The sequence below is a fragment of the Protopterus annectens genome, chromosome 7.part0, assembly GCF_019279795.1.
Source record: "Protopterus annectens isolate FY-2018-M chromosome 7.part0, PAN1.0, whole genome shotgun sequence".
Classification (NCBI taxonomy): Eukaryota; Metazoa; Chordata; order Ceratodontiformes; family Protopteridae; genus Protopterus; species Protopterus annectens.
Genome location: NC_056739.1, coordinates 225,585,163 through 225,598,582, shown reverse-complemented (window position 1 = coordinate 225,598,582; position 13,420 = coordinate 225,585,163).

Here is a 13,420-nt window from a genome sequence, read left to right as displayed (position 1 = left end):
AAACAACTTCCACACATAAAATAGTCTAAGGCCATCTGTGAGATAAAAATCGTACAGGACACCACGGATAATCACAAGGCATTCTTTACTTATTGTAGGAACCTGTGTGGGAATCCCCAGGTATGTTCAGAATTAGTCCAAAATGACAAACAATACAACAAACCCACAGACATTGCCAACATCTAAGCTGACAGGTTCATTGCAAACTCCCCCCCCCCCACCAAAAGGGCAAATATCTATCCCAGCAGAGTGCTGGCCTCCCGACATTGCAGATGCGCAGGTAACAGCCAGCCTCTCCAAAGCAAAACACTTAGCATCCATGGGACCAGACGGTGTCCTGGGCTGTGTCCAACATGAACCCCAAGAAGAATTAAACACACACATAAAACCACTGTTCAATGTCAGCCTTAATACACGATATGCACCCAAAGAGCAGTGTACAGCAACAGTGGACCCTCTCCACAAAGGTGGTGCCTCAATGGTTACTGCAAACAATCGCCCCAGAAGCCTGACTAGGTTGGTCTGCAAAGCTATGGAAAGGATCATCATGGACCTCAGAAATAATCATATTGGGGACACACAGACACTGGATACTACCCATTTTGGCTTTGTTAAGGGCAGATCCTGCCTCTTAAACCTGATTGAGTCATTTGAAACAGTCACCAAGGCCATTGACGAGGGGATGGTGGTCCACACAGCCTACCTGTACCTTCCAAAAGCCTTCCATACAGTACCCCACTTGGTCATCATAGATAAGATCACCAGCTTCAATAGAAACCCCCTATGTCACTAGATGGGTTGCAAACTGGCTCAAGGACAGAGCCCACATGGTCTGAAATGCTGGAGCCATGTCAGACCACAAACCAGCTACAAGTGGCATCCCACAAGGCTCAGACCTGGGACCTCCCTTGTTTGGTATATATTTCTCAGAGGTACAGGCCAACACAGAAGGACAGTTGGTGAACAAGTTTGTAGATGACTGCAAACTGGGTGCCATAATCAACCCTCCAGCTGACACAAGCATCCTACAAAAGGGCCTCATAGAAACAGACAACTGGTGCCAGAGCCATGTCCTCAAGCTAAACACAAAACAGTGTATAGTCCTCCACTTTGTCAAAAACTAAGTGCCCACAAATTACTACATATGTGGTAACCCATTAAGTATGGAAGAAGTGATAAGGGACCTGGAGACCCAAGTCGATAGCAATCTCACATTTGACAACCATGTGGCCAAAGTGTTCAGAGAAACATTTCATATAGCCCACCTAATCATGAAGGTAATCACATCTACATCAGTGGAGGTCATTGTGCCTCTTAACTCATCCCTCATCAGGCCCATAATTGAGTACAATGCCCCTTGTGGGATGTACCTTTTCAGACATCTGCAGCAGCTGGAAAGACCACAAAAGTACCTCACCAGGAGGATCAAAGGGCTCAAACACATGCCAGTCACTGCCCGGTTAAAGAAACTGCAGCTCCACTCAGCAGCATACTGCCTGCCCAGAGGCGATCTGTGCCAGATGTATAAAGCCATGTCTAACCTGGAATCAATGGACATGCTGCACCTTGGAAAATCAGAATCCCATCAAGCTATGCACTCAAGAGACCTGAACCTCAGGACTGAAATAAATAGGACATGCTGGAGTGACAGATCCATAACCCAGAGGCTCCCCCCACTCTTGAGTAAACTCCCACTCCAGGTTAGCCAGAGTCCCTCATTGACTCTCTTCAACAGGAATCCTGATGGGTGGATGGGAGATTGTAGGTTTACCCTGGGTATCACTTCTATGTCACTGTTAGCCAGAGGCACAGTATACTAACCATGAAAAATGTAATGGCAAACTCCACTTACAATGTGTGTTGAAAGCCAAACACACTCTGGCTTGGATTATAAATGCCCTAGGGCAGATAGCCTAGTATGAACCTATGAACAGAATCACACACACACCAAGTAGTACAACTGTGGTCACTGTGGAGTAATGTTTGCCAATGTCCACCCACGTTGGTGAATACACAGCAATGTTGGACAAGCCTGGTTTAAGTACGCCATAGCTGAACAAAATGCAACATGCTCATAGTTGCCCAACTGGCCCTTAACTAATCTGGTATGCTCAGTATGAGCATTTACAGCAGTGATGGGACTCAAACCCATGATACTGTGCACCATAATGAAAGCATTGAACCACTACACCATGACAGTATTGCAGTGTTTAGCCAGTATGAGAGAATGTTGCCAAGTCTTTGTAAACTATCCCATGGAAACCCTGCAAGCACAGCATAATCCCTGTTGAGTTATGACACAAAGGAGTCTGGCAGTAAGAACACAACATGACTTCCAACACACACAGTATTAATGTCAATATTGGTCATGTTCACACACAACCACAAATGGAGTGGACTTCAGATCACAACATATGGAAAGGTCACACTGGGCATGCTCACACACTTGGATAAATGAGACACATGTCAGGCAACAGAACATGGAAAGCCTGAACTGGGCATGCTCACACACTTAGGCCATGTCTGCGTATAGCAGTCAGTCACACATATCTGGCAGTTGTATGTGTTAAGCCAGGAACCTCCCACAATCCAGCAATCCACCCTGTGCACACAGTTAAATGACAACAGACACATATATTAATATACCGGAACCCTGTCATGATCAAACATGTTATCACACGTTGTTCACAGAAACTGTGAAAGCTACGGCAATAAAGACCTGCAAACAGTAGCAGCAACAAATATTGTGCATCCCGAACATAAACATAGGTGCAGAGGTGAATACTAGGCTGTCTGCCCTGGGGAATTCATAAGCCTAGGCAGAGTGTATTTGGTGTCTGCCTCCCCAGTAGAGTAGCCTACTGTGCCTCTGTAAAGTAGGTCACAGAAGGCACCCTTTAAGGCTACTTTGCTGTGCCTCTGTCAAGCAGGGACACAGTGGAGATCCCAGGGGTGAATTTGCAATTTCCCATCCATGCGGCTGTATTTTGCTGGAAGAGGGTTGGTGAAGGGCTATGTCTAACTTTAATTGGGATTCAATTCCAGAGTGACGGGAGCCTGTGAGTAATGAATCTGTCCCTGCAGCATGTCCTATTTATGTTTGTGCTGAGGTTTACATCCCTGGAGTGTGTAGCTGTAAGGGTCTTGGATGTTATGAGGTGGAGCATGTCCATTACTTCTGGGTTTGAAATGGCTGTGTACGTCAGGCATAGATTACCTCTGAGTAGGCGTTAAGCAACTGAGTAGAGCTGGAGATCCTTTAGCTGAGCTGCATAGGACATCTGTGTGTAGCCCATGATTCTCTTGGGGATGTACTGTTGTGTTCACTGTAGTTGCCACAGGTGTTGGGCAAGGTGTGTGTGTGTGGGGGGGGGGGGCAGGGGTGTGTGTATGTCTGCAATTCTTTGTGAAAGGAATGGCCATTTTGAAGACTGGGATAACACACTAAAAGATGTACATTCTTCTTTGGAAAGACTGATGATGTCAGCACCCTATAAATATAGCAGGAAAAGAGAAATCATCCAGTAATGCGAATAGTGTGCTGCGCTAATGCGTCTGTCTCAAGTATCGTAACATAGTTAGGTAGGGGTTTGAATCCTGCAAACGGTGTGTGTGGGGGAGGGGGCAGGGGTGTGTGTATGTCTGCAATTGTTTGTGAAAGGAATGGCCATTTTGATGATTGGGATAACACACTAAAAGATGTACATTATTCTTTGGAAACACTGATGATGTCAGCACCCTATAAATATAGCAAGAGAAGGGAAATCATCCAATAATGCGAATAGCGTGCTGTGCTAATGTATCTGTCACAAGTGCCATAACCTAGTTAGGTAGGGGTTTGAATTTTGCAAATGCCATGTGTGTGTTTGTCACACAGTTTGTGAATGTGTTGTGTGTTTTGCTTTCATTATTGTATGACATATTATTATAACACTAATTGCCATGCACACATCAGGTATGTGTTTGCCACATACAGATATGTACCTATGACCTATAATAGTTCCTATGTGTGAAGCCTGCCCCATATAAATACAGTTGTTACCTTTGTCGCCATGTGCCGCAGCTTACCAGACCTTAGGCCATACATATATGTTGGTGACAATGCAAGCTACTGCAGTGATCTGTGTCCTAGGCCAACTATGTGACACACACCCATGAAAGCTTTGATAGATTAATGTGGGTGATGGCTCATGTCTGCAGTATATGTCAGACATGTTAAAACACAGCAAAGTCTGTGAGTGATGGCCATCCAGTGTAGGTGTATGGCAACTGTTGCCGATATGCATACAGACACCTTCTTGCTTAGCTGATACACAGAGGGACTGCAGAATACCTTTGGAAATGTGAATATCACAGGATAGACAAGATAACACCTGTCCACATGTACACACCATTACCCGTTCTACATGATGGGTGCTACCACCTACATGGTACTGTTGGAATACTATGTTAACTACATGCCGATGACAATGTCACAGTAGCATTACAGCAATATACCATGGCTTGGACAACAGGTATCTGGTGTGGTGGTTAGGTGTGCCATGTGTAGAATGCATTGTAGGCCACTGTATGTATTTACAGTCATGGATGGACATATCCATAGTGTGTTGGCATGTACATGAGACTGCTATATGCCAAAGGGTATTGTTCCCAGGGATTTGTGGGGCTCAGTAACAATGGCAACTGGTATAGTGTAGTACTGCAGGGATATCACTGACACCAGGTTCCTACGTCTGTGTATCAGTTAAGGAGACACCATGTAATGACCATGGAATGTCAGGCTATGTAAGCTGTGTATACTACCAGAATGCAGACCATTGACATTTGGAAACCGTATCACCCACAGCATACTGTCAAACCATGTCATGTTCCATGCTGACCATGTTCACAAATGTACACCTGCAAACCAGTGATGCAAACATCACACATGGACTGTCCACACCCCAACACATGCAGGCACAGGTACACACAACAGCCATGTGGCACATATGCAGACAGTACACTTTGGGAATTAACAATGGTGTATACAAAACTGCAATGACAAACATAGTTAATGCATCATGCATGCTCGAATCTGCCCACAACAATATCATTACACTGTACTGTTAACAACATGATAATAATACTACAGTGCTATGTAGTCACCCTGTGAATCAGTACCATGCTATCCTGTTCCAGCATCAATGTTACAGATGGCAGGAGGTGGCACAGTTTCATCATATGCACAGAGTGTGTACTTGGTTTGCCAGAGTCTGCCGTTGACGCATCCAATCAACATGTATGTGTGTGTGTGCTAGTGAGGGACAACAGTACAAGATGGGGCAATGTTGCTGCGATGTGTGTATGTATGTGTTAGCCCTAGGTGTTAGCATTATGTGTGTGTGTATGCATGCACACAGTTCCACCATGTGGCTGCCATATACGGATGTTTGTGGACAGCCACAGACTGTACCTGCCAGGTCATACAGGTCACTGCCTCTGGCCATGGACATGGTACTTGTGCCTGGCAGGGGGGCTACGGACAGTATCAGGTACTAAGCCAGACTGGGTACTGTCGTCAGAAGCAGTGGGTTGTTGACTGGACACATGTCCCTGCTGTGACTGTCCAGAGACACGTGCACGTGGTCTTCTAGGACGGTCTAATGACAGCACAGACCCAGCATTGCTGGGTCTGGTACTGGTAATATGGGAGTGGCTGCAGGCTTGTTGTCGTTTGCGATGACTGGCAGCTGATAATGTTGCTGGCAGATGTCTAAGTCGACGCCTCAACCATCCTGCACTGTCCTGGCTCCTGGACATGTAGTTGTGGAATAGATCTAATGTGTCCCCCAACGTCTATCAATGACCTCGCTGATGTTAAGGATGGCAGACGCAATGTCACGCATAGTGTCATTTATAGTGGTGTGATGTGCTCTAAGCTCCATCAGACCCTGTCTGGTGTACCGTTCCATACGTGCCTGTGCCTGCATTACAGCCTGGAACATAGCTGAGGTTGATAGACCTCTGTGGGCACGTCTGACAGGGGCAGTACGAACACGGATGCTCCCACGAGAACCCCTGGACATCTGCCTGTGTGGTACCATGTCAGGAATCTGACCATGGCTGCTGTGAGGGGATGCATGTGCCAATGATACCACACTACCCTGGTCGATGCCCACTGTATGCTGTCCCTCAGCTAAGAACATTGGTGACAATGGATGTATCGGCAGGATGACTGTGCACATTGATGGGGTTGACTGCTGTGTACTGTCAATAGGATAACCAATGACAGACCCTGTCACACCTCCCTGTGCCATTACACATGTATCATCATTAGCACTATCCCCAGCAGTGGCTTCAGGTTCCCTGCTTCACTCCACCAGAGCAACATCAGAAGCTGTGAGAGGAAGACAGGAAACACAGTTTACAAATGTGTACACAATATTAGCACACAGGCACACATGCACACATGCACACAGGTGCACATGCACACATGCACACATGCAGTCATGCACACATGCACACATGCACACAGGTGCGCATGCACACATGCACGCATGCGCACATGCACACAGGTGCACATGCACACATGCACGCATGCACACAGGCTCACATGCACACAGGTGCACATGCACATGCACAGGTGCACATGCACACATGCACACAGGTGCACATGCACACATGCACACAGGCGCACATGCACACATGCACACATGCACACAGGCGCACATGCACACAGGTGCACATGCACACATGCACACATGCACACAGGCATACATGCACACATGCACACAGGTGCACATGCACACAAGCACACAGGCGCACATGCACACAGGCACACTCCTCTGTACAGCAGATACAAACACAGACACACCTGCAATCCAACACAAACACAATACTGTTTTAGGGTGGGTGACCGTTTCACAAGGAAAAACATCACTGCACACGTGTCAGCATGCAGGTTATGTGTTGCACAGGAACATGCAGTGCAAGTGTAGACAGCCCTTGTTAATAACAGTATACGTGTACTTGATGCTTGTGTGTAGTTGTTCAGTGATTGTCTCCACCCTGGGACACAATGTGTACAAGGACATAACAATGTTGTGCAAGTGTTACAAGCTGTGGGTGCATAGATTTGCGCACACACACACACACACACACACACACACACACACACACACACACACACACACACACACACATGACGGTGCTACACAATAAAAGCTATGTGTACTTTTGTGGTCAGTGGAACTGGATGTGGTTTAGTAACGTTAGGCATGATCAACATGCTTCTTGTGGTCAGACAACAATAATAATGTGTACCAGACAGGCAGCTAGCATGCTGTACCTGAAATGCAGTAACATGACTACATCCACAATTACACAGCCACTTGTTACATGGGTGTGTAAGGTGGCCAATAGTGAGCATTGCCTAACATGAATGTATTATTTGTTTCAGACTGTTGCACAAAGACATGATAGGCCTCTACCCCACAGGTATATTATGTGTGCTGCATAGATACGTGGGATGCTGAAGGCTGGCCATACAGCAGATGTCATAACTGGACATGTGTAGCAGGCTAAGGTGTAGTGTGTATGCCAAACATGTGTGTATTGTGTACATGTGTATCTGGTGTGCCTATACAATGTCCAGTACTGTGTTGCCACACATGTGTGTCATGTTCTGAGTATTGCATGTGAGTGAGGCAGCTACTGAGAATAATGGGATATGCATAGTCTCACAGCAAACATGCACAGCATGCATTATGTGTAGGTGTGTTACATGTGCACACACTACACCTCCATATGACATGCACATGCCATTAGCAATAGTATTGTTGTTACACACTCACCAGCATGGATTGACTGCCTTGCTGTCACTCTAGAGGGACCTGCAAACATATGAGAGTGATTGCCAGTGGCCACAACTGTGCCATTGATACTGTGAGAATGATAAAGTACAGTAGTACAACAGGTGACTTTCACAGGTGTACAGATTATGCTCAGAATATCAATCTCGCAGAAGAATGGGCAGGTTAACAGCTACACAAACAGTACACATCTCACACACGCATAGACTACCAGTACAGAGAACAGTCAGCTACAGATATTGTATGTTACCTGCACACTCCATTTCAACATGCTGGGTGGCTTCGGCCTCCATGATGACACATATTTGTGGATGTTCTTGTTGTTGGCCTGCAGCCACAACACTTAGGAGGTGCTCCTCCACACTGGTGAGGGGGGGGTGGAAAGGTACCCCACCACCTGTGGCAAGCTGTTGTCTGTGGATATCAGATGCATGCTGCCAGACATGTCTAATTAAATCACTGCAGTGATGGCGTACCTGCTCATATGTCCGGTTATGCATGCCTATGTCATTTACCCGACAGACAAGTTCTTGCCACAGTGCAGCCCTCTCATGCTGGTTCTGGCTGGTCCTGGAAAACAGCACAGAGTAATTCTGCACCAGGCTCTGGTGGATCTCCTGATCCTCTGCTGCTGTATACAGTGGGTTTCTCTGATGTACCATCACCCTGGAAGGAAGGAAAAAAAAATATGTGAGCAAGTCATGTGGCACACTTAATATTCAAATGTACTGATATCACTTCACTGCCATATATAGCATCTGTCTGTCTATCAGGGGATACACATGTTCGATACCACATATCAGTGCTCAGCCCACAACTGTTTGACAGTGTCTGCCAAACTAAATACAACAAACTAGTATACACCAGCACTCGGCACACTGTTTGGGATACAATGCACAACCTGACACTGGGGTATGTATCAAGCTAATGGATGAAGAATATTGTCATCCCATGCAATGAATGCAATACACATGTACAGTTTCAACGGTAATACACCCTAGTCTTTGATGCCGTACCCCTACCTGACATACGTGCACAGTTGTTACTAAAGCCAGCATACTGCTGTCACAGAGTATACATGCTGCCAGGTGCACACCTATACTCTGTAACACACATGTGATTGCGGTCATGGTACAGGCATCATTACACATACATTACATATACATACAACACACAAATGTATGATGACACAGATGAGCATTAACTGTGTACCTTATAGTACTGTGTGCCCTTACTTATAGATACCTATGCATGAGGTATGTAATCTGTGCAGACTACAGGTAACACACCAAACAGTGTTACTACAGAATGTGAACATACACCATACTGTAGTGTTTAGGCCTACAACATCAGGTAGTACAACAGTTCATATGTGAGCTGGATTCAACAGCAGTACCACTTACTAAGCATTCATGTATTGCTTCTGCCTATGATGGGACACCGCAGTCGTACACAGGGAACTACGGCACAACATATGCCACTCTACTATGTTCGCAGCCCAATAACTGACACATCTTTCTCTGGCCTCACAACAAGGACACCAACTACCATGACAGACACAAACTATCACACCTTTACAGATCTTGCACACAGCCAGTGTCACACTCATTCAATGTCACATAGCTGGTATTGCACTGAGTACATGTGTGTGTGTGTGTGTGTGTGTGTGCATTGTGTCATAGGTAGGTACTATGCTATTGGCCCTGGGCCTAGGGCAGCCTAGCCATATGCTACCCTGCCCTTTGGTACACATGTACTGTGATTTTACTTGCTCCTGTGAAATGGTTACACACAGGTGACTCACAGGGCATATTAACTATCTCCATGACATTCATCAGGGGTATGTATGACATCTACTAATGAGGAGCCTTGTTTGTTAATGCTGGGTGGTTTAGTCCAGGGTATGGCATATTTGTGTACAGAAACCTGTACCTCCAGCATGTGCTGTTTAGTGCAGTGACAGGGATTAGGGCCCCTAGGTCATGTAGGCTGGACGGATTGTGAGGTGTTGCCATGGTGGTTGGCCAACTGGTATGGGTGTGACATAACACTGTATGTCCAGCACTGGTAATCTCTGTGTAGGCAGTATGCAAGGCACTCTAGCTGTGGTTTTGTGAGTCAGTCTGCATAGGGATTGTGTTTGTGGCCATTATCAGTCTTTGTTAGGTATGTCTGTGGCCTTTCCATTTGCTGTAGTTCTCATGGGAGGTACATACTGCATAGGACATTGTGAGGTGTACAGGGTACACTGACTTGCATTTCCCTAGCTGACACACCTTTTGTGATGGCACGTACCATGTACAAGGATTACAAGACTAGTCTGCCACTGTGGATATCAAATGGGAGGCTATTATACACCTGTGTCCCATGTTCCCTTCTGATAACTCCAGTGGTAGGCAGGCAACCACCTATGTGGTAGTTAGTGGGTAACATGTTTTGGAATGGGGTATGGTACTGCAGTATCGACACTGGTGTTTTGTCCATGCCTTGGTTACCAGGCACCTGTTGCAGTACATCTGCCCCCATGTCCCCCTCTCTCACTCTCTCTTTATATATATATATATATATATATATATATATATATATATATATATATATATATATATATACATGTGTGTAAATATATATACATATCTACATATATGTATATATATCTATATACACACCGCTATATATAACCATATATATATATATATATATATATATATATATATATATATATATAGATATATACATATCTATAGACATTCATATATATCTGTATACATGTATGTATCTAAAGTTATATCTATATATGTATTTGTCTATTATATCTATATGTATATACATATTCTCTATCTATCTATCCATATATCTCTATATGTCTATACAGACCTCTCTGTCTATGTAAATATATATATATATATATATATATATATATATATATATATATATATATATGTAGATATATAGATATATATATGTATATCGATATATATATATATCTATATACACACACTTCTTAACATCCATTGCTGTACATATACATGCACATGTAGGTGCATGGACTGCCCACCTTTCATGGTGGGAATATCACTTCTGCAACAGTTGTGAGACATACCATTCTGTAATGATATTGCACACTGTTGTGCATAATGCATTATGCTGTCCTCAAGCCATATAGCTGTAGCAGGCTTCACTGGCTCAGTCCCACAGAAGTTCACCACCACATGACATATACCTGCACTGCATGCTGTTTTCAATGCCACACACTACAACCTACATTGATATGTGCACATAGCAACCTTCAACTACATATGTATGTCCAGCCTTCACTAACAGTTGCAGTATGTCCCTTGCCCTATGCATATCTTCATATGCATATAGATACAGACTGCTAACACATATGGGCTGTTCACAGTATGTGATTATTAGATTATGTAGTTTACATTACCTTTGTCTCTGACAGCTTTTTTTTGGATTGCTGGCTTGCTAGCTTGCTGGCTGGCTGGCTGGCTGGCTGGATGGATGGCTGGCTAGCTGGCTGGATGGCTGGCTGGCTGCCTGGGTGGCTGGATGGCTGGCTGGCTGCCTGGATGGCTGGTTGGCTGGCTGGCTGGATGGCTGGCTGGCTGCCTGGGTGGCTGGATGGCTGGCCGGCTGGCTGCCTGGATAGCTGGCTGGCTGGCTGGCTGGATGGATGGCTGGCTGCCTGGGTGGCTGGATGGCTGGCTGGCTGGCTGCCTGGATGGCTGACTGGCTGGCTGGCTGGCTGGCTGGATGGCTGGCTGTCTGCCTGGGTGGCTGGATGGCTGGCTGGCTGCCTGAGTGGCTGGATGGCTGGCTGGCTGGCTGCCTGGATGGCTGGCTGGCTGGCTGGATGGCTGGCTGGCTGCCAGGGTGGCTGGATGGCTGGCTGGCTGGCTGGCTGGCTGGCTGGCTGGCTGGCTGGATGGCTGGCTGGCTGCCTGGGTTGCTGGATGGCTGGCTGCCTGGATGCCTGGATGGCTGGCTGGATGGCTGCCTGGATGGTTGGCTGGCTTGGTTTTTCTTTTCTTTTTTGTTTTATTTTGGTCTGTCTCTGTCTGTCTGTCTTTCTGTCTGTGTCTCTCTCTCTCTCTCTGTCTCTCTCCCTCCAGTTGCTGCAATGATATTATTGCATGTGTGGACTGGCAGTACAGGCTGCTTTTGTAGGTATCTGCACAAGTGCATGTGATGACCTCTACACCAATTGGTGGCCAGCATTTACTAATTGCATGCATCCTGTTGTGTGGTAATTGCAGTTCTCACTGTGATTTCAGGATACTGCTATAAAATGTTAGGTTAGGTAGGTATAGGCCTTTCAGTTTTGCAAGGTGGGGACCATGCTGGTTTGCTGTGGACACTGTTGTGTCAGTCAAAAGGTTAGTATGTCTCTCATATCTAAGGCTGTGTTGTAGCCACTGAAATGCATGTTGTACTGAAACCTGACTGTTGTTTTTTCCATTTCACTTTTCTCAGTGTGTATGTTAGCTCACACCTGCTAATGCTAACACTGTTTACATGGGAGTATGTACTTTCCTGTGGGAGTTGTGGATTAACTGGTATGCACCAGTAGTTCTTGCAATGTGTTGCTATGGATTCACTATTTTCCCTTTACATTCACTCCTTGAAGGCCTGATATTTGTCTTTACTGGAATGAGTTGCTATGGCTTTCCTATTTTCCATTTACATTCACTCCTTGCAATGCATGATATATTTCTTTCAGCAGTAAGTTCTTATATGCTTGGTGGCACTGCATGCAGTCTGGTGAGCCCAAAGTCTGGGGTTTGACACTTACAAGGGTATTTTATTTTGCTGCTGAGCAGTACTAGGGCCTTGTATTTTGTACTAACAATTATGAATAGCAGGCACATGCAGTGCTTGTAAACTGCTATACTGTCATTACTTTGTTAGATGGCTACATCCTTTGATATTTCTGTGTTGTACTCCTACATGAGGGTGTGCTTGTGGGAGTAATTATACAGCTATTCACAGAGTGTGTAACAGCAGACAGGCTGATATGCCTGTGTATTTCTGACACTTGCAGGCCTCAGATACTCTCAGGTATATATTTGACCAGTCTCAGGGAAAGGTACATATCAGTGGGATACACCCGTGATATATTTCAGATATTCTGCAGTTGTGACTGTGGGGTATTTTGAGCATATGTATTACTACACCATTTCTGACATGCAAGTAGTGTCTACTTTAACTTATTGACAGTCACCATTACGTGGGATACCCCACCTACATTTCACAGGGAGTCAGTGGGGCACAGGTAACATTTTTTTTGCAAATCAGGGACATCCCTGTAAATCAGTCACAGTTGGGAAGTCTGGCCTCATACCTATTAATATATGGTGGTGTTTATCCTGCTCTGATACTGTGTGGGGTTTGTAAGGTGCTACTGTAACATTATTACCTCCTAGCATGGCTGTTTCCCTTATCACACTAATGTAATGCAATTCCACAAGAATTGCCAGTAAGGATTCAGGGAACAAGCTTTGTGTAATGGCCTTCCTATATTCCTTTTACATTCACTCCTTGTATTTCATGATATATTTCTTTCA